The sequence below is a fragment of the Pristiophorus japonicus genome, chromosome 20 (assembly GCF_044704955.1).
Source record: "Pristiophorus japonicus isolate sPriJap1 chromosome 20, sPriJap1.hap1, whole genome shotgun sequence".
Classification (NCBI taxonomy): Eukaryota; Metazoa; Chordata; class Chondrichthyes; family Pristiophoridae; genus Pristiophorus; species Pristiophorus japonicus.
This window is the reverse complement of record NC_091996.1, coordinates 17,080,190-17,104,052: the sequence shown is the minus strand read 5'-3', so window position 1 is coordinate 17,104,052 and position 23,863 is coordinate 17,080,190. Positions and strand designations below refer to the sequence as shown.

Below are 23,863 nucleotides of genomic sequence, written 5' to 3'. Positions count from 1 at the left end.
TTTAGTGATGTTGGTTAAGGGATAAATATTGGCCCCAGGACACTGGGGATAACTCTCCTGTTCTTCTTCGAAATAGTGGCCGTGGGATCTTTTACACCCACCTGAGAGGGCAGACGGGGCCTCGGTTTAACGTCTCATCCAAAAGACGATTTAGGACAATCTTTCACGTTCATTTTTTTTTGATGCTAGCGACAAACGACCAGATTTATTCGATTGAGTTTCACAACTTGCCGCGGTAGGATTTGAACTCATGGCCTCTGTGCTATTCGGCCAGGATCAAAACCACTACACTACCAAACCCCTTCATCCACTAATACCACCTCTGTGTTGTTGCCCGCCTCCACTCGTAGCCGTACCGGAGAATATCTATTGGCGGGTGGGGAAGGGAAGAACTGGATAAGGCTGTTTTCCATAGCTGTTCTAACCCATCTTCCAGGCTTCGGATGAGGCCTAGACCTCGCTCTGAGGCTGCAGGCAAGTGTATGCGCAAGGGACACCAGTAAGAAAGAAGTAAAAAAAATAGTTTGTTTAAAACACACACACACACACACACACACTCTGCGCTGATAACGGATTGAAGCTGTGCGGTGAGACGGCCTGCGATTTGCAGCCAAAGGTTTGAGTGGGTCAAAGGTCATCTTTAACAAGGCCTGTTATCACTGGATTTGGCCAGGTTCCAGGCCTGTCGAGTGGGATCAACTGAATCTGCACAGGAGGCCCAGGCACATTTCACCAGCTGCTGTTCTGTGGTGGGGGGAGGTTGGGGTGGTGTTTCAACCTCCTACCATCTTGTCCTTTAACCCCCAGAGTACCGAATCTTCCCTTTTCACAGTACGCCATGAATTAAAAGGACACTGGGGATGGTGGGAGGGGAACGGACAAAATCCCGCCGGCTTCTCCTGATTTCCGCTGTAATGTCGGTGTACGTTTGGCAGAATCCCTGAGCCGTTTATACCGTTTCTCTGGAGCCCCCACAGCATTTTAAGATTGCACACACCCGTGTATGTGTATTTGCATGTGTACATGCACATGTGTGAGCCATGTGTCAGTGGCCTCTGAGTCAGAAGGTTGTGGCTCCAGGGACTTGAGCACATAAATCTAGGCTGACACTCCAGTGCAGTACTGAGGGAGTGCTGCACTGTCGGAGGTGCTGTCTTTCGGATGAGATGTTAAACCCAGGCTCTGTCTGTTCTCACAGGTGGACGTTGTCATGTATTCAACCAGCATTGTAACCCATGTATAATCTGACCTAAGTTGTACACTGTGAGAACAATGACCACTAGGTGGTGAACTTGTGGGAGACATTCCTAACCTAGACCTTCAGGTATAAAAGGGGAAGCTCCACCCACTTCCTGCACTTGAGTGCTAAGGAATAAAGTACAGGTCACAGACTGACCTTCTCTCAAGCATGGGCCTCATGTGTATTTATACTGTATAGTAAGGACGTATCAGACGTAAAAGATCCCATGGCACTATTTCGAAGAAGAGCAGGGAAGTTATCCCTGGAGTCCTGGCCGATATTTATCCCTCAATCAACATAACAAAAACAGATTATTTGGTCATTATCACATTGCTGTTTGTGGGAGCTTGCTGTGCGCAAATTGGCTGCCACGTTTCCCACATTACAACAATGACTACACTCCAAAATGTTCTTCATTGGCTGTAAAGTGCTTTGAGACATCTGCTGGTTGTGAAAGGCGCAATACAAATGTGTCTTTCTTTATGAGCATGTGCATATTTGTGTGTGTGTGTGTGTGTGTGTGTATGCATGTCCACATTAGTGTGAGCATCCATGTGCTTGTGTGTAGGTATGTGTGTGTCTGCCTATGTGTCAGCTTTGAAAATGAGGTTTATATCCCTGCAAATGTGAGAGTCATGGACTCAATAGCCTGCAGGGTCCATGGGAAGAAGCTCAGTGGATCGGGTATTGGATTCTGCCAGTCCTGCATGAAGCTGACAAGCTACAAACCCGCCGGAATTAAATTAAATCGTCACAAGTTTGACTTGTTTTGTGGTGATCCACACCTGCCAGTTACAGATATGTACCAGACAATCCTTGCCCCGCACCCCTTCTAATATGTCCTTACTATACAGTATAAATGCACACGAGGCCCATACTTGAGAGAAGATCATTCTGTGACCTGTTACCTTTATTACCAAGACCTCAAGAGACAGGCGGTGGGCGGAGCTTCCCCTTTTATACCGGAAAGTCCAGGTTAGGAATGTCTCTATTCACTAAATATATTCAAAAAGGAGTTAGATGAAGTCCTTACTACTAGGGGGATCAAGGGGTATGGCGAGAAAGCAGGAATGGGGTACTGAAGTTGCATGTTCAGCCATGAACTCATTGAATGGCGGTGCAGGCTAGAAGGGCCGAATGGCCTACTCCTGCACCTATTTTCTATGTTTCTATGTCTCCCACAAGTTTGCCCCCTGTGGTCAGTGTTCTCAAGCCATACAACTTAGGTCAGCCTATACATGGGTTACAATGACAGTTGAATACATGACACCTTCCCCACTGCCCTCGGCAAAAAACTGCCCCCTTCTCCTTCGTCAGTTTGCTCTCTAACTTCCAACCCCCTCTCCTCTGCAGTACGCCCCTGCCCCCCCCCCCCAAATCTGCCAAAGTGGACCTACTAAGGAGCTGCTTCACTCCTGCCTTGGATGCCCTTGTTGCCACCAAGCCACATGCCATCTCTCAAACCCTGGTATGGTGCCCAACTCCTGTGCCCCAGGCTTCCTCCCCCGACTCCTGGCCACGATTGTCCTGGATTCCAACGCCCCTCCCACCCCCCACCCACCCCCAACCCGCCCCCGCCTCAGCAGGCACCATGTCCTGGGGTTGCGGGAGGTGACCGGTGACTGCGCGATTTCCCGCTCCCGAACGCTGCCCTCTATGTCATTCCCGTTGGCTTGTGAGCGCGAGTCAGTGAGCGGACATTAAAATGAGACCCAGGCCTTAAAATCTCACCTCACTCTCCGACCTTCATGAGTAAGCCTAGCCCCAGGCAATGCCCGTTGGCAGGCTAGTCCACAGTGGTGGGGGGCATTCAGCCGAGCCCAAGGGGACCCAGGGGCAGCACGGGCCTGCCCACACAGCGATCTATGGATGGTAGGAGCATGCGTGCGCACTCAGTCGATGCGGCAGAGCTTGGTCGCCAATCGTCTTGGATTAACCCTTGCCACTGGATCAAGACCTAGCTCTGTCAAGCCCGTGTGGTGGCTGGTGTGCAACGGCCACCCGCACCCACTGCTCTGGTGCCACGTGAGGAACGGCCATTTCCGTGAGCTACCAGCTTCTCGGCCTTTTGGCTAAGATCATGCGTAACTGACCTGACAGGGGAGTAACCATGACCCCCAACGTGGTTCTCCCTGGATCAGGAAGGTGGTTCTCCTATGCTTTTTGGAAATAGGAGGTGGGTGGGGTGGATTGACCCATCCACCTCCACGGAGATGTGTGGGGTTGCTGACCCATCCACCTCCATGGCACGAACCTGGTATTGCAGTACTTCCAGGAACGGTGCTTGGGCTCTAGGCCTTTTGGCTAAGAGCATTAGCGCAGGATGATCCTTGATGTGTGCAAGGTGACCTCTGGCGTTTGTGATCTGACAAAGAATTGGAAAGATTGGCTACGGAAAAAAAAAAAAATTTCCGTGAGCTACCAGAGAATAACACGACGCAAAATAGTGGGGTCGGTAACCAGAGGACATAGATCCAGGGGCACGGTGGAATAGTGGTTATGTTACCGAACTAGTAATCCAGAGGCCTGGGCTAATGATCCAGAGACATGAGTTCATAACCCCACCACGGCAGCTGGGGAATATAAATTTGATTAAATAATTCTGGAATCAAAAAGCTAGTGTCAATAATGTTGACCATGAAACTACCGGATTGTTGTAAAAAAAAAACATCTGGTTCACTGATGTCCTTTAGGGAAGGAAATCTGCTGTTCTTAACCGGTCTGGCCTATATGTGACTCCAGGCCCACAGCAATGTGGTTGACTCTTGACTGCCCTCCGAAATGGCCCAGCGAGCCACTCAACAAGATGGCTCAACAGCACCTTCCTCTCGGCCTTTTGGCTAAGATCATGCGTAACTGACCTGACAGGGGAGTAACCATGACCAGAAAGTGGTTCTCCCTGGATCAGGAAGGTGGTTCTCCTATGCTTTTTGGAAATAGGAGGTGGGTGGGGGGCCTGACCCGTCCACCTCCATGGCACGAACCTGGTATTGCAGTACTTCCAGGAACGGTGCAGCTTTGGCTCTAGGCCTTTTGGCTAAGAGCAAAATCATTGGCGCAGAGTGATCCTTGATGGGTGCAAGGTGACCTTTGGCGTTTATGATCTGACAAGTTGATCTGACAAAGAATTGGAAAGATTGGCAACGAATAAAACATTAAAAAAAAACAGCACCTTCTCAAGGGCAATTAGGGATGGGCAATAAATGCCGGCCTTGCCAGCGACGCCCACATCCCTTGAATGAATGAATTAAAAAAAAATTAAGATAATTGACAAAAGAAGCAGAAGGGAGAGATGAGTGCAATGTATGCAACTGTGAGTATGCTCCTCCAACCACTGTCTGTCCCACCTGTGACAGAGACTGTAATTCCCATATTGAACTGTTCAGTCACCTGAAAACGCACTTTTAGAGCGGAAGCAAGTCTTCCTCGATTTCGAGGGACTGCCTATGATGATGTTTGTAGAACTGTTGAGTTGGGAGTGGCTTAGCCAGTCACGTGATGTTCACAAGACTCAATAAAACCCCAGCCAGTTGGGTTCGGTGGGTCCACGATGAGGCAGGTGGTTGTGAGCCTGGTGGATGAACTGGTAATGTGCAGTGTCATTGTTAAACCTTTTGTTAATAAACCAATTAGTTCTTAATAGCAATGTGTTGTTATGAATTCTTAAGCAAAGGACCCATGAAGCAAATACATTACAATGAGGAGAAATGTTTTTATGCAGTGAGCTGTTGTGATCTGGAACGCACTGCCTGAAAGGGCGGTGGAAGAAGGTTCAGTAGCAACTTTCAAAAAGGAATTGGATATATACTTAAAAAGGGAAAACATTGCGGGGCTATGGGGAAAGAGCAGGGGGGTGGGGGGGAGTAAGTGGATAGCTCGGGCACATGCTCGATGGGCCATTTGGCCTCCTTCTGTGCTGTATGATTATGTATGAAATCTATGGTAGAAGGAGACAAGAGGGGAAGAACGAACACACAAGATATGGCTTTCGATGCAATGCAGTTGATACCTATGGCGGCACACACACCGAAATCACACAGAGGAGGCAACGCTGGTGCCTGTGTGAGACCAGTATTTGACATCATAGTAAAAATAGAATTGGAACCACATGGCATCTGTATTTATCCTTGAGCTCATGCTTCTGGCAAGTCTACAAAGACCAGATTTATGATCTGAACAAATCTATTAATAGGGACACAACTGGAACTATTAAACACTGCTCCGCTTGCTGCGAGTTGCCTGCCTTGGCTTGAGTCAGCGCAGCTTCCATATACTTTCGGGCGGGAGTCGGTCCGCAGCATGAAAAATGCCCATAAGTTGGCAAGGAATTGGTGAGCTCATTTAGAGAGGGTACAACTGTGGCTCAATGGGTCACACTCTCGCCTCTGAGGTTGTGGTGTCTAGTCCCACTCCAGGGACTCGAGCACGGAAAATCGAGGCTGATGCTCCAGTGCAGTGCTGAGGGAGTGCTGCACTGTCGGAGGTAACGTCTTTCGGATGAGACGTTAAACTGAGGTCCCGTCTGCTCTCTCAGGTGGACGTAAAATATCCCATGGCAATATTTCGAAGAAGAGCAGGGGAGTTATCCCCGGTGTCCTGGCCAATATTTATCCCTCAGTCAATATAACAACAAAAAAAACAGATGATCTGGTCATTATCACATTGCTGTTTGTGGGAGCTTGCTGTGCGCAAATTGGCTGCCGTGTTTCCCACATTACAACTGTTATGTATGTAAACTTTACTAGCGTGTAAGACTTGTCATCAGGGTGCACACCTGTTGGAGACCCAAGGGTGACCTGCACACCCTGGGCAAGCAGGTATAAAAGGCAGACTACCATGCTGCTTCCTTACTCTGGAGTTACATTAAAGAGACCAAGGTCACAACAGTTTGAGCTTACAGCATACAGTCTTGTGGAGTTATTCTGAACATAACAACAACAGTGACCACACTCTAAAAGTACTTCAGTGGCTGTAAAACGCCTTAGCATGTCCAGTTGTCATGAAAGGCGCTATATAAATGCAAGTAATTCTTTTCAATGACTGTCAATTCCCGATCTATGACATACGTACCTTACTGTATCAGTGAGGTGTTTCAACTTTACATTGCTTTCTGGTCTTTTTGCGTAACTTTTAGATTTCAGTGCTGGCAGAGAGAGAAGATACTCATTGTACTGGCATGAGGTGTTTTAAACCTAAATCCCAAAGGACTATAGGGTGGATTTTACAAATTTTCCTTATGGAATCACATTCCTGATTCCGGTGTTGTGCTCTGGAAGCACAAATCAGTAACACCTAACCGCCCCCCCCCCCTCCCCCCCCCGCACCATGCTGTAACTCATTGCACCAACCCCAGTCCTTTAGTGTGCTTGTTTCCAATAACTCATGTTAGGGACTCTTCAGAATACAGAGAGCTCTCACACACCGCTCCACCCCATACAGGAAAAGCGCGGCTGATTTCTGTGCAAATTGACTTCCAAGAAACTATCTTCTATCGCACCCTGTCAGTAGATTGTTATCTCTGCATTTCGATTCTTTCGAAAGCTGCAAACATAGGTCACAGGCTCTTTTTTCATCTGCCAGGCATAAAGGTTAAAGTTAATCTCACTCTTGCCGTCTTCTCTGTTAAATTTTTCAATAACACGCATTAGTCATCAACATAATCTTGTCTTTGTGGTCTCTCTCTCTGAGGCTCCTCCCACAGACTGCCCATCAATCGTTGATCCTTCGTTGTTTACGGAGCCTATTTTTTCCCCTTCCACCTTTTCCTCGTGCTGGAGACCATGATTATCATTCCTGATCCCGATTCCCTCCGCCTTGTGGCAGTGGAGTTCCCCCCCCGTCCACCTCCTTGGCCCCTTTCACTTCCAGCGCGACCCATTTGCAGTCTAGCTCTGGAATGCATATTCATCATCATAGGCGGTCCCTTGATCGAGGATGACTTGCTTCCACATGAGTTCGCAGGTGTTTCAATGAAGGACCCGATGTTCCAGTCCTGAACTCCAGTTGAGGGGGGTGGAAGATGCCTGTGCGTGGGTTTTTTTAACGTGTGGTGACCGTTGCACATCAGCCACCACACGGGCTCGACAGAGCTAGGCCTTTATCCAGTGGCAAGGGTTAACCAGGGCGACTGGAGGCCTGCTCTGCTGCATATTATGGCATCACACAATCACAGGAAGGGTGTTTTTACCCTCTGGAAGAGGCAGCGTGGGGTTTGCAATATTGATGGTTCCGGGTATCAGGAAATCAAGTTACGAAACAAGTTGGGCTTTCGAAAAGAGTGACCTAAATTGCATTTTCAAGATGGTAACAGAGATTAAGAAAGACTTGCATTTATATAGCGCCTTTCACAACCTCAGGACGTCCCACAGCACGTTAGAGCTAATTAAATACTTTGTAGTCACTGTTGTAATGTGGGAAATGCGACAGCCAAATTGCGCACAGCAAGCTCCCACAAACAGCAATGTGATAATGACCAGATAATCTTTTTTTTTGTTATGTTGATTGAGGGATAAAGATTGGCCAGGACACCAGGGATAACTCCCCTGCTCTTCTTCAAAACAGTGCCATGGGATCTTTTACAGCCACCTGAGAAGGCAGACGGGGCCTCGGTTTAACATCTCATCTGAAAGATGGCACCTCCGACAGTGCAGCACTCCCTCAGTGCTGCACTGGAGCATCAGCCTAGATTTATGTGCTGAGGTCCCTGGAATGGGACTTGAACCCACAACCTTCTGACTCAGAAGCGAGAGTGCTGCCCACTGAGCCATGGTGGACACTAGCTCTCTTTGGGCAAAGGGTTCAAATCCCAAAGGCCAAAAGTTAAAAATTAGGATGTTCGGAGAAAGAATAGAACAAATATAGTAATAAAATAAGTTACCAGAGAAAACCAGATGAAGTGCAAATGGCTTCAAGATACAAATAGAGGGGTTTATAGCGATAACCATCATCAACATAGGCAGTCCCTCGGATCGAGGAAGACTTGCTTCCACTCTTAACATGAGTCCTTAGATGGCTGAACAGTTCAATACGAGAACCATAGTCTCTGTCACAGGTGGGACAGATAGTCGCTGAGGGAAGGGGTGGGTGGGACTGGTTTGCCGCACGCTCTTTCCGCTGCCTGCGCTTGATTTCTGCATGCTCTCAGCGATGAGACTCGAGGTGCTCAGCACCCTCCCGAATGCACTTCCTCCACTTAGGGTGGTCTTTGGCCAGGGACTCCCAGGTGTCAGTGGATTGAGGAATATGAGTAAGCAGGTAGGTGGAGCTCACCTATTAACTGGGGCAAGTTTGTTAGGCCTAATATTTCCTTTATGCCTTCAACGGTAAAGAAAATCAGGCGGGGTGTAAAATGGGCACTGATTCGCTATTGACCATCTTGAGCTGCCAATGAAGACCAATTTCACCCCAGTGTCTTTGTGAGGAGATGGGGGGAGGGGAGTTGGATGGGCACAGAGTCTCCATGAACTGAATGTTGGAGATTGACCGTTGAAGTAAGGTTTAGGAAGTTGGTTTGCTGAAAATTCAAAACTCACTTTCCTTCTCCTTGTTTTAAATGTAAGCGGAAGAAAAAATAAATCACTGGCAGTCCGTGATTCCCCAGCCAGCGCTCTTCGGCAGCACTGGTCTACATCATTCCACACTGGGAATAACGATCCACACCGGGAATAACGTTCCACACTGGGCATAACATTCCTCACTGAGAATAACGTTCCACACCGGGAATAACATTCCTCACCGAGAATAACGTTCCCCATCGGGAATAACATTCCTCACTGGGAATAACTAACGTTCCCCACCGGGAATAACGATCCACACCGGGAATAATGTTCTACACCGGAATAACATTCCACACCGGGAATAACGTTACACACCGGGAATAACATTCCTCACTGAGAACAACGTTCCACACCGGAATAACATTCCTCACCGAGAATAACGTTCCCCATCGGGAATAACATTTCTCACTGGGAATAACTAACGTTCTCCACCGGGAATAACGATCCACACCGGGAATAATGTTCTACACCGGAATAACATTCCACACCGGGAATAATGTTACACACCGGGAATAATGTTCCACACCGGGCATAACATTCCTCACTGAGAACAACATTCCTCACCGGGAATAATATTATTCACCGGGAATAATGTTCCTCACTGGGAATAACGTTCCACGCTGGGAACACAGGGGGCAGTGTTCTGTATGGAGAACCGTTCTGTACCGAGGGAGCCAAGTTACAGAATCAACCATTTGGTTTCCTCTTTGATACCAAGCAGTTAATTTCCCCTCAACAATCTCTATAAAGCCAAAGTCCAAAGACTTGAATAGTTATCGGCCTGGAGGAGAGCCAGATTTAATCATTTAATTTCTCGGTTTCTCAATTTTAAGAAATTATCAAATGCTCCCATTCTCTCTCCCTACCCACACACACCCCCCTTTATCCCGCAACAATGTTCTCTCCTTCTATTCTGAAGGTGCAGGCTACTTGCTGGGGTACATTCCAAAGATGCAGGTACCACATCTGATCCCTGATCTTTGCTGAGCTGGCTAATCTCTGGATTGGGCAACAGACGAAACCACACCTCAGAATAATTAATGCCTCAGGAGAGGAGGGGAGAAAGGGGACAGGGAATTACACCCGAAGAACAGTTTAGTATAAGCTGACATCCTTGCCAAGTACTTCACATCAATTTCATCATTTGCTTGAGCTGTATACTGTATAAAACATTAGTTAGCCCACAGCTAGAGTACTGCATGCAGTTCTGGTCACCACATTACAAGAAAGATGTGATTGCACTGGAAAGGGTGCAGCGGTAATTTACAAGAATGTTGCCTGGATTGGAGAATTTTAGCTATGAGGAAAGATTGGAGACGTTGGGTCTGTTTTCTTTGGAACAGAGGAGGCTGAGGGGAGACTTGATTGAGGTATATAAAATTATGATCGGCCGAGATAAGAGTGGATAGGAAGGACCTATTTCCCTTAGCAGAGAGGTCAACAACCAGGGGGCATAGATTTAAAGTAATTGATAGGAGGTTTAGAGGGGATTTGAGGGGAAATTGTTTCACGCAGAGGGCAGTGGGGGTCTGGAACTTACTGCCTGAAATGGCGGTAGAGGCAGAAACCCTCACCACATTTAAAAAGCACTTGGATGTGCACTTGAAGTGCCGTAACTTATAGGACTACGGACCGAAAGCTGGAAAGTGGGATTCGGCTGGATAGCTCTTTGTTGGCCGGCGCGGACACTATGGGTCAAAATGGCCTCCTTCCCTGCTGTAAATTCCTCTGATTCTTTGATTCTATGATCATTAAGGATGCATTATTTAATGCCGCAGGTGACTGAGCGACAACTTAGATGTGGCTGGGTTCTGGGTGGAGGGCCCTTTAAATTGGCCCACGGAACAACTTCACAATATCGAGCTGAGGAATGTGAGTGGATAAATATTTAGATGGAACGTTAGAACACAGATAGCTTATCAGCATTTATCAGATGGGCAGAAAAGCCGAGACTGCAGAGCCCTGAGTGATAGCACAGTGAAGAGGAGGCATGGCTGGGATTGAACTAAATTTGCTCTCCTTCAATTCCATCAACACAGTGCCCCCAACTCACAACCTGCAGATCTGAGTACAAGTACGTGACTGAAAATACGTTCAGAATTTGCAGGAAAGATTGAGCAGGCCGGGGCTCTTTTCTCTAGAAAGGAGAAGATTGAGGCCTGACTGAGGACTTTAAGATTATGAAAGGGTTTGACCGGGGTAGACGTAGAGAAGATGTGTCCACTTGCAGGGGAGATCACAACTAGGGGCCGTAAATATAAGATAGTCACTAAGAAATCCAATAGGGAATTCAGAAGAAACTTTTTTACCCAGAGGGTGGTTAGAATGTGGAACTCGCTACCACAGGGAGTAGTTGAGGCGAATAGTATAGAGGAATTTAAAGGGAAGCTAGATAAACACATAACGGGGAAAGGAATAGAAGGATATGCTGATAGGATGAGGTAAAGAGGGGTGGGAGGAGGCTCGTGTGGAGCATAAATTAGCCAGGACACTGGGAATAGCTCCCTTTTGAAATAGTGCCATGGGATCTTTTACATCCACTTGGGAGCAGATGTGACCTCAGTTTAATGTCTCATCTAAAAAACTGCACCACTCCCTCAGCACTGCACTGGAGTGTCAGCCTAGATTTATGTGCTCAAGTCCCTGGATTGGACACTTAAAGTGCCGTAACCTACAGGGCTACGGACCAAAAGCTAGATAGCTCTTGGTCAGCCAGCATAGACATGATGGGCCGAAATGGCCTCCTTCCGTGTTATTATTCTTAGATCATTAAAGGTGCATTATTTAATGCCGCAGGTGACTGAGCGACAACTCAGATGTGGTTAGAAAGAGACTTGAACCCACAACCTTCTGACTCAGAGGTGAGTGTGCTATCCACTGAGCCACAGCTGACACTTGTCAAATCCAGGCACACCCCTGATCCCACTTAATTTCAGTCCTGATCCCAGCTCAGCCCAAATCAGATTCCGGCAGATAATTCATAAAATTGAAATTATTGAGGAAATGAACCGATTAATAATGTTCTTTTGCAAAAAAATAGAGCTCTCTCTGTTCTATCACAACAATGGGCCTCTGTCCCAACCTCTGAGAATATCCTTACTACACTCATTACAGCCTGTTATCCATGTGTGTTCAGACTGCAATAGAGATATGCCAATAACCCCATTGCCCACCTCTAACTGCACTCATTAGCTTCCAACCTATCTCTAACACTGCCAACCTTTTACTCGGCTGAGAAGTGATTTAGCAAAAGTGGACTGGAATCAGCTACTTGAAGGTAAATCAGTGTCCGAGCAGTGACAGGTATTGAAGAGGGAGATACAAGGGGCTCCGGGTAAACATGTTCTCACAAAGAACTGCTAAAAGTTGTGTCCTTCGATGCTCTAGTAATGACTCGACGAGGCAATGTGATGTACTTGAACTGTAGTCACCTTAGTCCTTTATTTGATAACTCCAGAGTGAGGATCACACCTGGTGGCCTGCCTTTTATACTAGGCCAGGCACACCTGTACAGGTAACCTACAAGTCTCCCACTGCTGTGCCCTCTGGTGGCACACCTTGTGATAGTACCAACAGTAGCCATGTAGGATACATGACACCAAATTTAGAGCCCCCTGGATGACAAGGTGCATACAGGGTAAGATAGGGCAAAAAGGGAAGCTTATATCAGATATCAGGAGCTCAATAATGAAGAAAGCCGAGAAGAGTATGGAACATGTGGGGGTGACATTAAAAAGGAAATTAGGAAAGCAAGGAGAGGGCATGAAAAAATATTGGCAAGTAGAATCAAATTTAAACCCAAATATAATTTATAATTACATAAAGAGCAAGAGGATAATGAAGGAAAGAGTAGGGCCTATTAGGGACCAAAATGGTAACCTATGTGTGGAGGCGGAGGATGTGGGCAAGGTACTTAATGAATACTTTGCAGCTGTCTTCACAAAAGAAGGGGACGATGCCGAGGTTGAAGTTACGGAGGAAGGGAATGAAGTATTTGTTATGTCTTGAATAAAGAGTCAGACTCGATACTGAAAGCTCAAAGTAAGGTATGACCATAGTCTTTTATTGCAGATCTCAGAGTGCCTCTCCAGCCTGTGAGGCCTCCTTATATACAGATGCTCCCAAGGGATTGTGGGATACCTTGGGACTCCAGAGGATAAGCCTCTGGTGGTTAGACATGGTATTTACAGGTTTACATACATAACAACATTCCCCCCCCCCCCCCCCAAAGTCAATAGTGTAACTATTTACAATGTGAGTTGATCTGGGGCCTCCCTTTCCCTGGTTGATCGTCTCGGTGCAAATGCTGGTTTTGGTGAGTTATTTGTTGGGCCCTCACTGGGTTGCTGCGCAGCTGGCCTTGCTGGGCTGCTGGGTGTGGCAAGTCCTGCTGGGCTGCTGTGGGTAATGAGTTCTGCTTCGTGGTCAGCCGCTGGGTCGGTTGCCACTTGTGTGTGTGTTGGAGGGTCGAAAAAGGTAGAGCCTATTGTGAGTTGTTCTGGATAGTCCGTAAATCTGAGTTTGGTTTGGTCCAAGTGTTTCCTGCAGGTGAGTCCATTTGAGGGTTTGACCACAAACACCCTACTCCCCTCTTTGGCCAAAACAGTGCCAGCAATCCACTTGGGACCTTGTTCATAGTTCAACACAAATACAGGATCATTTATCTCAATTTCGTGTGACACATTTGCGCGATCATGATATGTATTCTGTTGAAGCCGCCTGCTCTCTACCTGTTTGTGTAGATCAGGGTGTACTAACGAGAGCCTTGTCTTAAGTGCCCTTTTCATGAGCAGTTCAGCGGGAGGGACCCCAGTGAGCGAGTGGGGTCCTGTGCGGTAACTAAGCAGGACTCAGGATAAGCGAGTCTGCAGTGAGCATTCAGTTACCCTTTTCAAGCACTGCTTGATTGTTTGAACTGCTCGTTCTGCCTGACCATTGGACGCTGGTTTAAATGGGGTAAATGTGACATGTTTGATCCCATTGCAGGTCATGAACTCGGCACTGGTAAAGCCACTTACAAGGACCGTGCATGGCAAACATGGCACATAGGCTTTCAATGGTGGTAGCGGACATGCTTGCTGACATTATCACACATTCAATCCATTTGGAGTACGCATCTATAATCACTAAGAACATTTTTCCCAAGAATGGGTCTGCATAGTCGACATGGACACTGGACCACGATTTGGAGGGCCAAGACCATAAACTTAGTGGCGCCTCCCTGGGTGCATTACTTAACTGTGAACATAGAAACATAGAAACATAGAAAATAGGTGCAGGAGTAGGCCATTCGGCCCTTCTAGCCTGCACCGCCATTCAATGAGTTCATGGCTGAACATTCAACTTCAGTACCCCATTCCTGCTTTCTCGCCATACCCCTTGATCCCCCTAGTAGTAAGGACCTCATCTAACTCCTTTTTGAATATATTTAGTGAATTGGCCTCAACTACTTTCTGTGGTAGAGAATTCCACAGGTTCACCACTCTCTGGGTGAAGAAGTTCCTCCGCATCTCGGTCCTAAATGGCTTACCCCTTATCCTTAGACTGTGACTTCTGGTTCTGGACTTCCCCAACATTGGGAACATTCTTCCTGCATCTAACCTGTCTAACCCCGTCAGAATTTTAAATGTTTCTATGAGGTCCCCTCTCATTCTTCTGAACTCCAGTGAATACAAGCCCAGTTGATCCAGTCTTTCTTGATAGATCAGTCCCGCCATCCCGGGAATCAGTCTGGTGAACCTTCGCTGCACTCCCTCAATAGCAAGAATGTCCTTCCTCAGGTTAGGAGACCAAAACTGTACACAATACTCCAGGTGTGGCCTCACCAATGCCCTGTACAACTGTAGCAACACCTCCCTGCCCCTGTACTCAAATCCCCTTGCTATGAAGGCCAACATGCCATTTGCTTTCTTAACCGCCTGCTGCACCTGCATGCCAACCTTCAATGACTGATGTACCATGACACCCAGGTCTCTTTGCACCTCCCCTTTTCCTAATCTGTCACCATTCAGATAATAGTCTGTCTCTCTGTTTTTACCACCAAAGTGGATAACCTCATATTTATCCACATTATACTTCATCTGCCATGCATTTGCCCACTCACCTAACCTATCCAAGTCGCTCTGCAGCCTCACAGCATCTTCCTCGCAGCTCACACTGCCACCCAACTTAGTATCATCCGCAAATTTGGAGATACTACATTTAATCCCCTCATCTAAATCATTAATGTACAGTGTAAACAGCTGGGGCCCCAGCACAGAACCTTGCGGTACCCCACTAGTCACTGCCTGCCATTCTGAAAAGTACCCATTTACTCCTACTCTTTGCTTCCTGTCTGACAACCAGTTCTCAATCCATGTCAGTACACTACCCCCAATCCCATGTGCTCTAACTTTGCACATCAATCTCTTGTGTGGGACCTTGTCGAACGCCTTCTGAAAGTCCAAATATACCACATCAACTGGTTCTCCCTTATCCACTCTACTGGAAACATCCTCAAAAAATTCCAGAAGATTTGTCAAGCATGATTTCCCTTTCACAAATCCATGCTGACTTGGACCTATCATGTCACCTCTTTCCAAATGCACTGCTATGACATCCTTAATAATTGATTCCATCATTTTACCCACTACCGATGTCAGGCTGACCGGTCTCAAATTCCCTGTTTTCTCTCTCTCTCCTTTTTTAAAAAGTGGAGTTACATTGGCTACCCTCCACTCCATAGGAACTGATCCAGAGTCAATGGAATGTTGGAAAATGACTGTCAACGCATCCACTATTTCCAACATGTATTACATTTGTGCATTCAGGACTCTAAGTCCACATCGATACTGGGCCACCACACGTGGGATCTGGCTATCGCTTTCATCATTACAATGCCTGGGTGGGTACTGTGGAGATCACTGATGAAAGTGTCCCTGCCCTTTTTTGGCACCACTACCCGATTACCCCATAGCGGGCAGTCTGCCTGTGTAGACATTTCATCTTTGCGCCGCTGGTACAGCTTTATTTCCTCCTGCATCTCTAACGGGACACTAGACCAATTCCCGTGGAGCACAGTAAGGTCTCCCGTGGGTCTCAGGAAAAGGAGAGAATAATTCAAGATATGAAAATTGCATTAACTGAACAGGATCAAACTGAGCAAGATGAAGTGCTTGAGGCCAAGTTGAAAGAGATTGATGAATTAAATACAAAGGACAGTAAGAGGTCCTGGCTCATCCAGGTTCTAATCTGTCGGGCGGTAACAGGTGATTGCTCACTCTCGAATGCTTCCATTACCGTAACTAAATCTGTGGGCTGTGCCATCTCCACCATTGTGGTGGGCAATGGTAGCCTACTGAGAGCATCGGCACAGTTTTCTGTGCCTGGCTTGTGGTGGATGGCGTAGATGTATGCGGACAACGTGAACGCCCATCTCTGGATGCAGGCCGATGCATTAGTATTTATCCCCTTGCTTTCAGAAAAGAGGGATATAAGCAGCTTATGGTCGGTTTCCAATTCAAATTTGAGTCCGAACAGATACTGATGCATTTTCTTTACCCCGTAAACTCATGCTAATGCTTCTTTTTCGATCATGCTGTCGGCCCTCTTGGCCTTAGACAGACTTCTGGATGCATAAGCAACCAGTTGCAATTTCCAAAATTCATTAGCTTGTTGCAATACACACCCGACCCCGTACGACGACGCATCACATGCTAGTACCAAACACTTACATGGATCATACAACACAAACAATTTGTTTGAACAGAACAGCTTCCTAGCTTTCTCAAAGGCATTTTCTTGGCTTTTAGCCCATACCCATTCATCTCGTTTACGCAGTAAAGAGTGCAGGGGTTCTAACAATGTGCTAAGTCCCGGTAAGAAGTTACCAAAATAGTTCAGGGGAGTCCTAGAAACGACCGCAGCTCCATCACGTTTTGTGGTCTTGGTGCGTTCTTGATTGCCTCCGTCTTCGAATCGGTGGGCCTGATGCCGTCCGCTGCAATTCTTCTCCCCAGGAACTCCACTTCAGGCGCCAGGAAAACGTACTTCGAGAGTTTTAGCCTGAGTCCCACACGATTAAGCCGACTAAGGACCTCCTCCAGGTTCTGCAGGTGCTCGACGGTGTCCCGACCTGTAACCAAGATGTCATCCTGGAAGGCCGCGGTGCACAGGACCGACTTCAGTAAGCTTTCCATGTTCCTCTGGAATATCGCCGTGGCCGATCGAATCCCAAACGGGCATCTGTTGTAAATGAAGAGACCTTTGTGCTTGTTGATGCAGGTGAGGCCCTTCGATGATTCCTCCAGCTCCTGCATCATGTAGGCCGAGGTCAAGTCCAGCTTCGTGAACGTTTTCCCTCCCACCAGCGTCATAAATAGGTCATCTGCCTTCGGTAGTGGGTATTGATCCTGCAGTGAGAAACGATTGATAGTTACTTTGTAATCACCACAGATTCTGATGGTGCCATCTCCCTTGAGGACTGGAACAATCGGACTGACCCACTCATTGAATTCGATCGGCGAAATGATGCCCTCTCGTTGCAGCCTGTACATCTCGATCTCCACCCTCTCTCTCATCATATACGGTACTGCTCTCGCCTTGTGATGGATGGATCGCGCCCCCAGAATCAAATGGATCTTCACTTTTGCTCCTTGGAACTTCCCGATGCCTGGTTCAAACAGCGAGGGGAACTTATTTAGGACCTGGGCACATGAGGTGTCGTCGATGGATGAAAGTGCTCGGACGTCATCCCAGTTCCAGCGTATCTTTCCCAGCCAGCTCCTGCTGAACAGCATGGAGCCATCGCCCGGTACCACCCAGAGTGGTAACTCGTGCACCGCTCCATCCTAGGAGACCTTTACAGTAGCACTGCCAATTACGGGAATCAGTTCCTTTGTGTATGTTCTCAGTTTAGTATGAATGGGAGTCAAGACTGGCCTTGAGGCTTTGCTGCACCACAATTTATCGAAAGTCTTTTTGCTCATTATGGACTGGCTTGCGACCGTGTCCAGCTCCATGGACACTGGGAGTCCATTTAATTCAACCGTCAGCATTATCGGGGGAAACTTTGTTGTAAATGTGTGCATCCCATATACCTCTGCCTCCTTGGTCTGAGGCTCTGGTTCATCGTGATCCACTGTGGATCTGTCCTCCTCTGCTACATGGTGGTTTGCAGGATGAGCAGGGTTTGCAGCTCGCCTGCACATACATTGGAGGTGTCCCATTGTTTCACAGCCCTTTTAAACATATCCTTTGAAGCGGCATGAATGGAAACGATGATCATCCCCGCAGCACCAACAAGGTGTTAATGGCCTAGCATTCACCACCCTTGATGGTGGACTCTGAGTCATCTGCGGACGTGCACCTGCAGGTGTGTAAGTCCTGCCCTGTACATTTTGATTCGAAAACAACGGTACTTTGTTCACAGTACTTGCAGCAGCACTCATGTGCTGAGAAATTTGTTTGGTATTGTCACTGGTGGCGATAAATGCCTGGGCTATCGCTATGGCTTTACTCAAGGTTGGGGTCTCTACAGTCAAAAGTTTGCGAAGTAGTACTTCATGGCCAATGCCAAGTGCAAAGAAGTCCCTGAGCATGTGCTCCAAGTGTCCTTTAAATTCGCAATGACCTGCAAGGCGCCTTAGCTCGGCGACGTAGCTCGCCACTTCCTGGCCTTCAGACTTCTTGTACGTGTAGAAACAATACCTCGCCATCAGAACGCTTTCCTTCGGGTTTCGATGCTCCCGGATCAGTGTGTACAACTCATCATACAACTTGTCTGTGGGTTTCGCTGCAGTGAGCAGATTTTTCATGAGGCCATATGTTAGTGCCCTGCAAACGGTGAGGAGAATCGCCCTTCGTTTGGCAGCGTTCGCTTTTCCTTCCAGCTCATTGGCCACCAAGTATTGGTCGAGTCGCTCCACGAAGGTTTCCCAATCATCTCCCTCTGAAAATTTCTCCAGGATGCCCATGGTTCTCTGCATTGTTGCGGTGGGGTTCGTCATTTGTATCTCGTCGCCAGTTGTTATGTCTTGAATAAAGAGTCAGACTAGATACTGCAAGCTCAAAGTAAGGTGTGACTGTAGTCCTTTATTACAGATCTCAGAGTGCCTTTCCAGCCTGTGAGGCCTCCTTATATATATAGGTGTTCCCAAGGGATTGTGGGATCCCTTGGGACTCCAGGGGATAAGCCCTCTGGTGGTTAGACATAGTATTTACAGGTTTGCATACATAACAGTATTGGATGGGATAAACATAGTAAGAGAGGACGTATTAAGGAGTTTAGCATTTTTGAAAGTAGATAAATCACCAGGGCCAGATGAAACATATCCCAGGCTATTAAAAGAAGCAAGGGAAGAAATTGCAGAGGCTCAGACTATCATTTTCCAATCCTCCCTGGCCACAGGAATGGTGCCAGAAGATTGGAGAACTGCTAATATTGTACCATTGTTTAAAAAGGGAGGAAGGGATAAGTCGAGTAATTACAGGCCAGTTAGTTTAACCTCGGTGGTGGGCAAATTATTGGAATCAATTCTAAGGGACAGTATAAACCTTAATTTAGAAAGACACAGATTAATCAAGGACAGTCAGCATGGATTTGTTAAGGGAAGGTTGTGCCAGACTAACTTGATTCAATTTTTGAGGAGGTAACAAGGAAGGTCGATGAGGGCAGTGTATTTGATGTAGTCTACATGGAATTTAGCAAGGCTTTTGACAAGGTCCCACATGGTAGGCTGATCAAAAAAGTAAAAGCCCATGGGATCCAAGGGGAGAGTGGCAAATTGGATCCAAAATTGGCTCAGTGGCAGCAAGCAAAGGGTAATGGTTGATGGGAGTTTTTGCGACCGGAAAGCTGTTTTCAATGGGGTTCCACAGGGCTCAGTCCCTTGCTTTATGTAGTATATATTAATGATTTAGACTTAAATGTAGGGGGCATGATAAAGAAGTTTGCAGATGATAAAAAAAATTGTCCGTGTGGTTGACAGTGAGGAGGAAAGCTTTAGACTTCGGGAAGATATCGATGAACTGGTCAGTTGGGCAGAAAAGTGGAAAATGGAATTCAATCTGGAAAAGTGTGAGGTAATGCATTTGGGGAGGTGCAACATGGCAAGGGAATACACAATAAATGGGAGGATACGGAGAGGTGTGGAGGAACAGAGGGACCTTGGAGATTATGTCCACAAATCCTTAAAGGTAGCAGGACAGGTCAATAAGGCATATTGAATACTTACCTTTATTAGCTGAGGCATAGAATATAAGAGCAGGGAAGTTATGCTGGAACTGTATACAACACTAGTTAGGCCACAGTTTGAGTACTGTGTACAGTTCTGGTCACCACATTACAGGAAAGATGTAATCCACGAGAAAAGGTATAGAGGAGATTTATGAAGATTTTGCCAGGACTGGAAAATTTTAGCTATGGGGAGAAATTACAACATGCTGAGGTGCAGAGGGACCTGGGGGTCCTTGTGTATGAATCCCAAAAAGTTAGTTTGCAGGTGCAGCAGGTAATCAGGAAGGCGAATGGAATGTTGGCCTTCATTGCGAGAGGGATGGAGTGCAAAAGCAGGGAGGTCCTGCTGCAACTGTATAAGGTATTGGTAAGGCTGCACCTGGAGTACTGCATGCAGTTTTGGTCACCTTACTTAAGGAAGGATATACTAGCTTTGGAGGGGGTACAGAGACGATTCACCAGGCTGATTCCGGAGATGAGGGGGTTACCTTATGATGATAGATTGAGTAGACTGGGTCTTTACTCGTTGGAGTTCAGAAGGATGAGGGGTGATAGAAACATTTAAAATAATGAAAGGGATAGACAAGAAACAGGCGGAGAGGTTGTTTCCACTGGTCGGGGAGACTAGAACTAGGGGTCACAGCCTCAAAATACGGGGGAGCCAATTTAAAACCGAGTTGAGAAGGAATTTCTTCTCCCAGAGGGTTGTGAATCTGTGGAATTCTCTGCCCAAGGAAGCAGTTGAGGCTAGCTCATTGAATGTATTCAAGTCACAGATAGATAGATTTTTAACCAATAAGTTAATTAAGGGTTACGGGGAGCGGGCTGAGTCCACGGCCAGATCAGCCATGATTTTATTGAATGGCGGAGCAGGCTCAAGGGGCTAGATGGCCTACTCCTGTTCCTAATTCTTATGTTCTTATGTTCTTATGAAAGATTGGATAGGCTGGGGTTGTTTTCTTTGGAACAGAGGAGGCTGCGGTGAGATTGAATTAAGGTTCATAAAATTATTAGGGGCCTGGATAGAGTGGATAGGAAGGAGCTGTTTCCCTTAGCAGAGGGGTCAACAACCAGGGGGCATAGATTTAAAGTAGTTTGTAGAAGGATTAGAGGGGGATGAGGAAACTGTTTTTCAGGCAGAGGTAGGTGGAGGTCTGGAACTCACTGCCTGAAAGGGTGGCAAAGGCAGAAAACCTCATCACATTTGAAAAGTACTTGGATGTGCACTTGAAGTGCTGTAACCTACAGGACTACGAACCTAGTGCTGGAAGGTGGGATTAGGCTGGGTAACTCTTTTGCGACCGGCACGGACTCGATGGGCTGAATGGCCTCCTTCTGTGTCGGAAATTTTTCTATGATTCTATCAACCTGTACATTAACCCACTGACTAGACTCAATAAAACAGCCTCCGACTCCATCAGGCAACTTCCAACCTAGCCGTGCCACCTCTGACCCCAGCGGGCAGACTCCGACCCCACCGGGCCACCTCTGACCCCAGCGGGCAGCCTCTGACCCCTTCAGGCAACTACAGACACAATCAGGCAACCTCTGACCCCAGCGGACAGCCTCCGACCCCACCAGTCAACCTCTGACCCCAGCGGGCAACCTTTGACCCTAGCAGGCAACCTCCGACCCCAGCAGGCAGCCTCCGAATTTAACAACCTGCCTCTCACCCCATTAACCTGACCCCAACCCCACCGGGCTGCCTCTGGCCCCGCCGTTCGCCTCTGAGTCTGCCGGCTTGACCATCGATCCTGCCAATCGAACTCCAAATCAACCAGGTCTCTGACCCACAAGCCTGACTCCGGATCCACCAACCTGATTCTGATCGTCTTCTGAGGCCACATTCCACCTCTCCTCCCCTCCCCCACCCTCCTTCCCAATAAACATTGAAGAAATTTGGAAGGGAAAAGACACAAAAAGCCATTCAGTTACAAAATCTCTATAAATCAGACAGAACTGGCTCAGATGACTGCAAGTCGCCTGTGATCCTGGGTGAAGCTTCAACTGGCCAAAGACTCGCACTGCAACCTTGCACTCAGTCTGTCGTACTCCATACTTCCGTGGTCACGTTGTCTCCGACTCTTCCCATTATTGTCCCCCGGGGACTTCGCCTGAGGGCACTGTACATCGCCCCTGCACAAGGCCGGCACTGTGGAAATGCCAGTGAGGCATGGCGCCCATCTCTGGTGGCTGGCAGTTTATGCAGGGAATTCCTGAGCCGGCTGTCAGTAACTTATATCGTTCCGTGGCATCAGTCCAGCAGGAAAGCATTTCGAGGGGTAGAACCCAACAACAACGCCAGCTTTAATTGCCAGCCCACGATCCTTATCCTTTATCTGCCCAACTCCCTCTGCCATGTGGTTGAAACTCAGAACCGCTGTGCCACATTTCTTCTAAGTATCTCTAAGGGAACCACTTGCCACTGTGGTAGACACTAACCACCTTCATACCCAGGGGAGGGGGCGGGCACAATGAGGCAGTCAGCAGTGGATTGACATCCTTCAGTCACCAATCTGGCTGGGCTTCATGAATTCAAAGTGACGCGTGTGTAGCTGCTTTAGAAAAGCAGAGGTCATTTCCTGGGCACATGTTATCTGCTCACCCTAGTGGCCCCAGGCCCCAAAGGTCCAAACAGGTAAGAAGGAGGAGAAATAATGTTTGCCCTAATTTTTCCTCCCTTTTCCTACCTGAATCTTCTGCCCGACTCATCCTGGGGGACAGCCCTTGACAACTTGCCCAAGTGCCCGTTCTTCAAGTGAGAGCCGAGGCCGCGATTGTCAATGGGCAATTCGACCGTGAGTGGCAGCACCAGACCACTGGTGTGGGACGGAGCCGGACAGTCCTGCCCAATCCCAGTCTCTGCCGAGTTACTCGATCTCAGCAGAGGCAGTGGCACAGTCAGCCTACTGTCGGTCAAACTGAGCTTGCCTGAATGAGGAAGGGAAGGAAGCCAAAATTCACACTGTAATGTATGTACATAAGGTCTGCCCACCACCAGGGGGTACTACCGTCGGAGGTCGTAGGGTCATAAGTACACTCGTGTTGGGCCTGGTAAATAACCTGAACTTGACTTTTGCATCTTCACTTCTGGAAGCCATTAAAGACTGACCAGGTTACATCTAGTCACTGGCTCACAGTACGAAATTCATTGTATCATTTCATACACCACACACACCTCTGCTTTCGGCCCAGTGATTCGTGTTGGAAAGGGCATTGTGTGTGGACATTGAATGAGGGTAGGGTCAAGCTCGGCTCGGATGCTCATGGGTGAATATCTTGCCGACATTCATTTTACAGACGACGTATGAACAATGACCAATTGGGTAAGATATCCATGGAGCAACTGATACCCGTGGAATTGTACCCCAGGAGAGAACAACAACAATTTGTATTCATATAGCGCCTTTAACGCAATAAAACGTCCCAAGGTGCTTCACAGGAGCGTTATCAAACAAGATCTGACACCGAGCCACATAAGGAGACATTAGCGCAGGGCTTGGTCAAAGAGGTAGGTTTTAAGGAGCGTCTTAAAGGAAGAAAGAGAGGTAGCGAGGCGGAGAGGTTTAGGGAGGGAGTTCTAGGACTTAGGACCTTGGCATCTGAAGGCATGGCCACCGATGGCGGAGTGATTAAAATTGGGGATGTTCAAGTGGCCAGAATTAGAGAAGTGCAGATATCTCGGAGGATTGTGGGGCTGAAGGAGATTACAGAGATAGGGAAGGGCGAGGCCATGGAGAAAGTTTGGGGTAGGGGATGGTGTAATGTATTTGCTTCATGGGTTCTTTGCTTAAGAATTCATAGCAACACATTGTTACAGGTATTAAGAACTAATTGGTTTATTAGCAAAAG

At 47.5% G+C, this 23,863-nt stretch overlaps 2 pseudogenes; both read left to right on the top strand.

Annotated features, from left to right (window-relative positions):
* The first annotated feature begins 3,292 nt into the window (after nt 1-3,292).
* LOC139233231 (U2 spliceosomal RNA) lies at nt 3,293-3,531 on the top strand (annotated as a pseudogene).
* A 529-nt stretch (nt 3,532-4,060) lies between these two features.
* Nucleotides 4,061-4,261, top strand: LOC139233288 (U2 spliceosomal RNA; annotated as a pseudogene).
* Nucleotides 4,262-23,863: the final 19,602 nt, after the last annotated feature.